The following is a 9,890-nucleotide window of genomic DNA, read 5'->3' as shown; positions in this document are numbered from 1 at the left end:
GCGACGTTGCCGGAGTGCTCATGCTGCTCCTCCGGCTAGAAGGCGTGGTTGAAGCAATTGTGGCAGTGGAGAGCGTCATGGCCGAATTTGGAGCAGACCTGACACTTCAGGTTACTCCGGCCATTGTTGTGGCCACGGCCTCCACGACCACATCCGCCCTGATCGCCTTGTCCACCAAGTGCGCCTTGGCCGCCTTGACCACCGCGGTGACCATCATAGTTGCATGCAGCAGCGTTGGCGGATGGGTGGATGTTGCCGGACGAAGCTTGTTGCTCGAGGCGAAGCTCAGCGCTGAGGAAGAAGGCGTAGAAGTTGCTGAGGCTGATGGGGTCGTCACGCGTCGTAATCGACGTGACCAGAGGCTCGAACTCGGGACCCAGTCCGGCGAGTATGTAGCCGAGCACCTCGTCATCTTGGAGCGGCTTGCCGATGGAGGCCATGGAGTCAGCAAAGCCCCGCATCTTGCGGTAGTACTTCATGGCAGTGAGGTCATTTTTCTTCAGATTGGAGAGTTGATAACGTAGCTACATGATGCGTGCACGATTCTATGAGGCAAAAAAATCATGCAAGGTAGTCCAGACCTGAGTGGAAGTGGTGATTTGGGTCATTTTCCCAAGGATGTCCTCGGTCATGGAGCCAAGGAGCGCGATCATGAAGAGCTAGTCCTTCTAGTACCAGCTAAGGAACTCCGGGTTGGTGACCTCGATAGCTGCATCATCGGTGCCCTGTGTGAGGGTCTCCAGCGGTGCTTCCTTGGTGTCGGTGACGTAGCCGAACAAACCGGTCAAGGCAAGGGCGGGGACGGCTTGAGTCTTCCACAACATGAAGTTGTCCCGCATGAGGCGCAGCATGATGAGGTTGCCGAGTGTGGTGATGGAGATCAGAGCGGAAGAGGAGGAGCCGGCGGCAAGGGTGCCGGCGTGATGGTGGAAAGGGCATCGAAAGTGTTCGAGATGGGAGCAGCGGTGGAGCCGGCCATGGTGGGCAAGATTGGATCTTACTGCTCTGATACCAAGTTGGAAGAGATGATTTGCCGTGAGTAATTGCCTCAGGCTGGTCTTGTATTTATAGTCAGGAGATATACATGGTATAGAGTTTGTTACAACAAACATTGGCCGGATAGGAACAACTCTATCTCGTGCTAGATAAGCTATAGGAGATACTGATAGACTAGCTATACTAACTGACTAGTATCCTAGCTAACTCAATACGATTGCGTTAAAACCAAGCAACACAACGTAAACAGCCCCTGCACACAAATAACAAATACTCGCAACCTGACGTGTTAAAGGGGTTGTCAATCCCTTTCGGGTAATAGTGCTAGAAGTTGGTGCGTTGATGGGAGAAAGATGTAATAGATCGAATAAATAGATCGCAAATAAAATAAAGTGCAACAAAGTATTTTTTTATATTTTTGGATTAATAGATCTGAAAATAAACGCAAAGGAAAAGTAGATCGCAAAGGAAAATATTGTGAGAAAGAGACCCGGGGGCCGTAGGTTTCACTAGTGGCTTCTCTCGAGAAAAATAGCAAATGGTGGGTGACCAAATTACTGTTGGGAAATTGATAGAACTTGAAATACTCATGACGATATCCAGGCAATGATCACTACATAGGCATCACGTCCAAGATTAGTAGACCGACTCCTGCCTGCATCTACTACTATTACTCCATGACCGCTATCTAGCATGCATTTAGTGTATTAAGTTCATGGAGAAACGGAGTAATGCAATAAGAACGATGACATGATGTAGACAAGATCTATCTATGTATAGATAGACCCCATCGTTTTATCCTTAGTAGCAATGATACATACGTGTCGGTTCCCCTTCTATCACAGGGATCAAGCATCGTAAGATCGAACCCAGTACAAAGCACCTCTTCCCATTGCAAGATAAATAGATTAAGTTGGCCAAACAAAACCCAAATATCGGAGAAAAATTATGAGGCTATAAGCAATCATGCATAAAATAGATCAAAGAAACTCAAATACTTTCATGGATATAAAAAGAGATAGATCTGATCATAAACTCAAAGTTCATCGGATGCCCAACAAACACACTTCAAAAGAGTTACATCATATGGATCTCCAAGAGACCATTATATTGAGAATCAAGAGAGATAGGAAGCCATCTAGCTACTAACTACGGACCCGAAGCTCTACAAAGAACTACTCACGCATCATCGGAGAGGCACCAATGGAGGTGGTGAACCCCATCCGAGATGGTGTCTAGATTGGACCTGGTGGTTCTGGACTCTGCGGCGGCTGGATCAATATTTCGTCGACTCCCTAGGGTTTTGGGAATATTGGGGTGTTTATAGAGCAAAGAGGCGGTCCGAGGGGCCACCCGAGGTGGGCACAACCCACCAGGGCGCGCTTGGGCCTCCTGGCGCGCCCTGGTGGGTTATGCTCCCCTTGGGGCACCCCCTAGGCGTAGCCAGGGCCCATTATGTTCCTTCTGGTCCAAAAAAATCTCCGTAAAGTTTCGTGGCATTTGGACTCCGTTTGATATTGATTTTCTGCCATGTAAAAAAATGGAAAAACAGCAACTAGCACTTGGCACTATGTCAATAGGTTAGTACCAAAAAATGGTATAAAATGACTATAAAATGATTATAAAACATCCAGGATTGATAATATAACAGCATGGAACAATCAAAAGTTATAGATATGTTGGAGATGTATCACCCCCCATGGGGGACTTTCCCCCTTTGGTGGCTTCCCTCTCCTCCTCCTCCAACCTATATATACTAGGGGTTTTGCTCTACTGTTCATACAAGTTTTGGAGCCTCCTCTAGTTCTTCTAGTTCTAGTTCTGGTTGGTCCTAGTTGAATAATTGGAGCTAGGCTAATCCTCTTTTCCTCATAACTAGCAAATGTGCCCGTGCGTTGCAACGGGAGAAACAAAAGCTTACACGCCGGACTCATCCATGTTGTCAATCCTAATATTTGCTACCATCACAAATGGTTGCCAACTTATCCATCTATTCAACACCAGTCTCTGTTAAACTTGATGCATGCATCGTCTGAACTAAATCACCAATTACCATGAAGTAGTTAAACGGCTCAACTTATAAGTAGTGAAGGAAGTCAAAGCCCTCCTGGGAATGGATGACGAACTTTGTTAAGATTCGTCATAGTAAAAAATGTGCTAGCCATGTTAAAGGCTGCAGTAGGTAGACAATGCATGGTGTATTAGCTGTGAATTTTCGAATTCTTCTTTGAAAGTTAGGAAAGTTATACAACAATGTGGTCAGTTGAGGAAATTCCAGTTTCCACGCAAGAAACCGGAAACTTTGTGAGTGCAAATGTGATCTTGATGCTATATATGCGATTGACAGAATGAGCGAGATGGGATTCCTGGTATCGGATAAGTCGTCCGTAGCCATCCATGATTCTGACCTTTATCTCGATGGTGTCGGCACGAATGGTCGGAGCCCTGGCCGTAGTTGAAATAGGTGCCATGTACCACGTCTCCTTGACGTCCAACATGATAGAGTCAGATAGTAGACAACTGCAAATTTTTGTCAAAAACATTAAGTCCATATGTATTATATGTGTGGTCTTTTTGTGGGAAATTATATGTGTTTTATCAATAACCAGCAAACATGCCCGTGCGTTGCAACGAAAGAAAAAAAGTTGACGCACTTCACTGCGAAACGAACCCCAATTGTCATGAATTACGTTGGCCAGATAGAGGATAAGTTTAATGATGACAAAAACAATGGATTAATTTACAATAGAATTTTTTGGGGTGCTAGATCAAAACATGGGACATAAATCGTAGTCACTCAGGTGAGCAATCCTATCTTTAGATTACTGATAATAAGAATATCGTACAAACAATGCTTATTTTATTTACTGACATCAGACGGTAAAAATGTGGAATACTTCATCCGGCGCCCAGGCATGTATGTTTCCGGTGTTCACATTTTTTGTTTGACTTCAGTATAACATTGTAGATCAGATTGTCGAGGCCTTGTGAAAAAGCATACCACATCAGCATACAAATCTTTAAAATGTCATCCGACAATAAAAATAGTGAGCATGCAACACTTTCAAAGTAATTTTACCTAGATGCAACCGTGGTTGTTCCTCCATATGTTTATTATATGCACTTCTATGAACCGGGATAAAAAATTCGTGAAGACAATTTATATTCGTTGCAATCTATATGTTTTCATTGCGTGTGTCCTAATATGTGTATATATATTAGTCTTACCGTCTTCACGTCTTAATAGTCAGTCAATATGAGCACGTGTCCTAATATGTGTAAGGAAACAAACAGAGCCAAATCCAACCTAAAAAGTCTGAGCACATATGCATTTATATTCGGACAACAAACACGTGTACACGTCCACGTACTATGAGATAATTACTGGTGCGTGAAGTAATCAGCCCGACCTGTGCGCCACACATCCTTGTGGAGCTACACACTATGCAGCCGATCTTTATCTTAAAGCTCAGTCCATCTTATCTCTAAGGTTGAACGCAGCAAAATCCCCCTTTTCTCTTCATCTCCACAAGCCCTCGTTGGGAGCCTCTCTAGTAGCCGGCTTGCAGCTCCCCCAAAGATCGAGCCTGTGCGCCCGAGGCCACCTCCCGGCGCTGCCTCGCCCTACCTCCTCCAATCGCATCGGCAAAGGAGCTCCTCTGCCCCAGGCCAGCCAGCGCCCCTCTCCTCCTCTCCTCTCTCGGCTTTCCCTTCTCCTTCTATCTAATCTCTCTCTCTCTCCTTTTCGAAAAAATCTAATCTCCCTCTCACGTGTTTTCTCCGAGAGCCGCCATGGAACAACCGCAGCACCCACCTTGGAGTTCGCCGCCTCCGGCTACCTCTCCATCTTGGTCCGGATCTGTTCCATCCCGCCGCCAGAGCAGCTGGATCCGCCTCGGCCCAGCTCGCCCGTGAAGCCGTTGTCCCGTCTCTCCTCTCTGCCTTACTGTGCAGGCCACCGCCATCGCTGGCGGGCGTTGATACATCATTTGGTCGTTGGTGTCCCTCTTTTTGGTTCCTTCCTTCCTCGCTGATACCCAGCAGGCTACCTCCGGCCACCTCTCCATCTCGATCCGGATCTGCTCCGTCCAGCCGTCGGAGCAGCCAGATCCGCCTCCGGCCTATTCTTCTTTGTATCTCATGGGAAGGAGAAGGAGGCGCAGGCACCATGGAAGGTGCGAGCTCGCGTCGCGTGCAAGCAGGGATGTGATGGCGCGAAGTGGCTGCGGAGGAGGAGGGCGACGCGAGGGATATGGACAGAGGAGACGGAGCTGGCTGTGGCTGGAGTAGCGACACTCCGTGCGATGGCCAGTTATTTTTTTAACGAAACGGTCCGGATCAACTAAAATAAAATAGGCACTGCAGGTTAATTTTAGAAAACTGTAGGGACTATTTAAAAAAGGCGTGACGGTGAACCCGGAGACTCAATCCGTGCTTTATTATTAGGGAGAGATAAGAAACCTAATGTGGTTCTAATCTTCTCCCTCTAATTCTCCAACGACGATTAGTTTTGCATGGCGAAGCGCTGCCGGATTGTGAAGGTTGCACGCTTGCAACCAAGTAGAGAGGTCGTGCTTTTGGTCTTTGGTTCGAGGGACTGTTCATGGGCGGTACGAGGGATCATTCATCGGCGGTTTGAGGGACTCCAAGTACGATCTACACCGACATGTTCTTCTCTCGCTGCAACTCGGTGACGGTAACGGTCGTGATCTCAACCCATTATGCATCTTCATGTTGATCTTGGGTGATTGCAGATGCAAATTTTTTGTTTTCTACTACGTTTTCCAACATTTAGGAGGTCATGAAGTTGGTGAATGATTGTGGTGTGAAAGAAAAAACTGCTCTAATGCACACAACCCTCACTCTTATAGTGAAGCCTGAGTTTAGGGAAATCTTCAATGTTCTTGAAACAAAATAAGGGAGGTTTGATTATCTAGAGAGGGAGCATGATAAGGATATGTTGAAGCACGTGTTGAGAACCATATTTTCTCATGTTGTAGAACTACGTTTGGTTACATTATATCAATCATATTTGCTTGTGTTGTGAACTATATATGTCTTGATTGTTGAAACATGATTATGTTGTGAGAATATTTGCTTGTGTTGTTGAGTCGTATCTATGTTGTGACGAATATTTTTCTATATTGTTGATGCTGAATGTGTTAACATTATTATATTCTTGTGTAGATGGATGCAAGATGGAAGAAGTGGCCAGAAAGGGACAAGAGGGAATGAAACTTCTTGCTGAACTTGCAAAGGAGGCTGCTATCATGGGAAACCTAGGTAACTGTAAGTACATCTAGTGCCCCTTAGTGATTTTGGTGTATTGAAGACTTATAGGTTAAGGGACCGATTCGTTTGTGAGTGTACACAGGTCTATAAGTCTATGAGGAGTTTGATATTTACACACAAAGTCGACCCCTAAAAATGAAGTTCTTCGACTGAAGACTTTGGATTTCTGAAGACTTTCTGAAGACTTTGAAAGTGAAGAAATTGGTGTGATCCTGAAGACTTGGTATTCATTCGAGAAACATGAAGCATGAATACTTTTGTTTTCATAGTTTCATTTTCTCTTTCTTGAGTCATAGGAAACACCGTACTGTTAAAGGGGGTCGAGGAAATACTAAGGAAAAAATTTCAAGTGATGCTCAACTCAAATCCTACATCTACCAATCCCTTCGAGTGAAGCCATTGGAAATCTCATACAGTTCAGTCAAATTTCTTCAGTGACAGAGACGAAGTTCTTTTGGTCTCTGGGGAATTTGTTCTGACTGAGGAGTTTGATAACCCACAATTATAGGGGATCGCAATAGTTTTCGAGGATAGAGTATTCAACCCAAATTTATTGATTTGACACAAGGGGAGCCAAATAATATTCTCAAGCATTAGCAGCTGAGTTATCAATTCAACCACACCTGGAAACTTAATATCTGCAGCAAAGTGTTTAGTAGTAAGGTAATATGATAGTAGTGATAACGGTAGCAAAAGGTATCAGTAGTAAAAGTAATATTTTTGGTATTTTGTAGTGATGATAGCAATAGCAACGGAAAAGTAAATAAGCGAAGAACAATATATGGAAAGCTCGTAAGCAATGGATCGGTGATGGAGAATTATGCCGGATGCGGTTCATCATGTAACAGTCATAACCTAGGGTGACACAGAACTAGCTCCAGTTCATCAATGTAATGTAGGCATGTATTCCAAATATAGTCATATGTGCTTATGGAAAAGAACTTGCATAACATATTTTGTCCTACCCTCCCGTGGCAGCGGGGTCCTTATGGAAACAAAGGGATATTAAGGCCTCCTTTTAATAGAGTACCGGAACAAAGCATTAACACATAGTGAATACATGAACTCCTCAAACAACGGTCATCACCGGTAAGTATCCCGATTATTGTCACTGCGGGGTTAATGGATCATAACACATAATAGGTGACTATCGACTTGCAAGATAGGATCAAGAACTCTCATATATTGATGAAAACATAATAGGTTCGGATCTGAAATCATGGCACTCGGGCCCTAGTGACAAGCATTAAGCATAGCAAAGTCATAGCAACATCAATCTCAGAACATAGTGGATACTAGGGATCAAACCCTAACAAAACTAACTCGATTACATGATAGATCTCATCCAACCCATCACCGTCCAGCAAGCCTACGATAGAATTACTCACGCACGACGGTGAGCATCATGAAATTGGTGATGGAGGATGGTTGATGATGATGATGGCGACGGATTCCCCTCTCCGGAGCCTCGAACGGACTCCAGATCAGCCCTTCCGAAAGGTTTTAGGGCTTGGCGGCGGCTCCGTATCGTAAAACGCGATGATTTCTTCTCTCTGATTTTTTTCTCCCCGAAACACAATATATGGAGTTGGAGTTGGAGTCGGACAGGCAACAGGGGGCCCACGAGGTAGGGGGCGCGCCCCCACCCTCGTGGAGAGGTGGTGGGCCCCCTAGCCTTCATCTTTTGCAGATATTTTTCATATTTTCTGAAAAGTTGCTCCGTGAAGTTTCAGGTCATTCCAAGAATGTTTGTTTCTGCACATAAATAACACCATGGTAATTCTGCTGAAAACAGCGTCAGTCCGGGTTAGTTCCATTCAAATCATGCAAGTTAGAGTCCAAAACAAGGGCAAAAGTGTTTGGAAAAGTAGATACGACGGAGATGTGTCAACTCCCTCAAGCTTAAACCTTTGCTTGTCCTCAAGCAATTCAGTTGATAAACTAAAAGTGATAAAGAAAATTTTTACAAACTCTGTTTGCTCTTGTTGTCGTAAAAATGTAAAGCCAGCATTCAAGTTTTCAGCAAAGATTATAACTAACCACATTCGCAATAACACATAGGTCGCAAGTTTACTCATATCAATAGCATAATCAACTAGCGAACCATAATAATAAATCTCGGATGACAACACTTTCTCAAAACAATCATAATATGATATAACAAGATGGTATCTCGCTAGTCCTTTCTGAGACCGCAAAACATAAATGCAGAGCACTTTTAAAGACCAAGGACTGACTAGACATTGTAATTCATGGTAAAAGAGATCCACTCAAGTCATACTCAATGTAAACTAACAGTAATGAATGCAAATGACAGCGGTGCTCTCCAACTAGTGCTTTTAATAAGAGGAGGATGAATCAACATAAAAGTAAATAGATAGGCCCTTCGCAGAGGGAAGCAGGGATTTGTAGAGGTGCCAGAGCTCGGTTTTGAACAGAGGTGAATAATATTTTGAGCGGTATACTTTCATTATCAACATAACAACCAAGAGATGGTGATATCTTCCATTCTACACACATTATAGGCGGTTCCCAAACAGAATGGTAAAGTTTATACTCCCCTTTCCACCAACAAGCATCAATCCATGGCTTGCTTGAAACAACGAGTGCCTCCAACTAACAAGAGTCCCAGGGGGAGTTTTGTTTGCAATTATTTTGATTGAGTTTGCATAAAGCATGGGACTGGGCATCCCGGTGACCAGCCATTTATCTCGTGAGTGAGGAGCGGAGTCCACTCCTTTTGAGAATAACCCGCCTAACATGGAAGATACAGACAGCCCTAGTTGATACATGAGCTATTCGAGCATACAAAACAGGATATTTATTTGAAGGTTTAGAGTTTGGCACATACAAATTTACTTGGAACAGCATGTATATACCGTATATAGGTAGGTATAGTGGAGTCATGTGGAATAACTTTGGGGTTTAAGGGATTGGATGCACAAGCAGTATTCCCACTTAGTACAGGTGAAGGCTAGCAAAAGACTGGGAAGCGACCAGCTAGAGAGCGACAATAGTCATGAACATGCATTAAAATTAATCCACCATGAACATAAATATCGTGAAGGCTATGTTGATTTTGTTTCAACTACATGCGTGAACATGCGCCAAGTCAAGTCACTTAAATCATTCAGAGGAGGATACCACCCTATCGTACCACATCATAACTATCTCAATAGCATGTTGGCACACAAGGTAAACCATTATAACTCATAGCTAAACAAGCATGGCACAAGAAACTATGATCTCTAGTTGTCATTGCAAACATGTTTATTCATAATAGGCTGAATCAGGAACGATGAACTAATCATATTCACAAAAACAAAAGAGGTTGAGTTCATACCAACTTTTCTCATCTCAGCCAGTCCATCATATATCATCATAATTTCCTTTCACTTGCACGACTGAACGATGTGAATAATAATGATAATAGTGCATGTGCATTGGACTAAGCTGGAATCTGCAGGCACTCAATAAACAGGAGAAGACAAGGCAATATGGGCTCTTTTGTCAGATCAACAATAATGCATATAAGAGCCACTTCAACAATTTAATTATGGTCTTCTCCTATCGACCCCAAAGGAAAGAAAAGAAATAAAACT

General features: G+C 43.8%; 1 long non-coding RNA gene across 2 annotated transcripts; it reads left to right on the top strand.

Annotated features, from left to right (window-relative positions):
• The first annotated feature begins 4,309 nt into the window (after positions 1-4,309).
• Positions 4,310-6,437, top strand: LOC125507062. Of its 2 annotated transcripts, none has more exons than XR_007282834.1 (3): positions 4,310-5,692; positions 6,184-6,279; positions 6,371-6,437. It is a non-coding gene; the product is annotated as an uncharacterized LOC125507062 (long non-coding RNA). The 2 variants fall into 2 exon arrangements; XR_007282835.1 differs by having other exon boundaries at positions 6,184-6,285; positions 6,371-6,432.
• Positions 6,438-9,890: the final 3,453 nt, after the last annotated feature.

The sequence above is a fragment of the Triticum urartu genome, chromosome 1, assembly GCF_003073215.2.
Source record: "Triticum urartu cultivar G1812 chromosome 1, Tu2.1, whole genome shotgun sequence".
In the NCBI taxonomy this organism is placed as follows: Eukaryota; Viridiplantae; Streptophyta; class Magnoliopsida; order Poales; family Poaceae; genus Triticum; species Triticum urartu.
The sequence above is the reverse complement of the archived record's forward strand: the minus strand, read 5'-3'. Positions and strand labels throughout refer to the sequence as shown.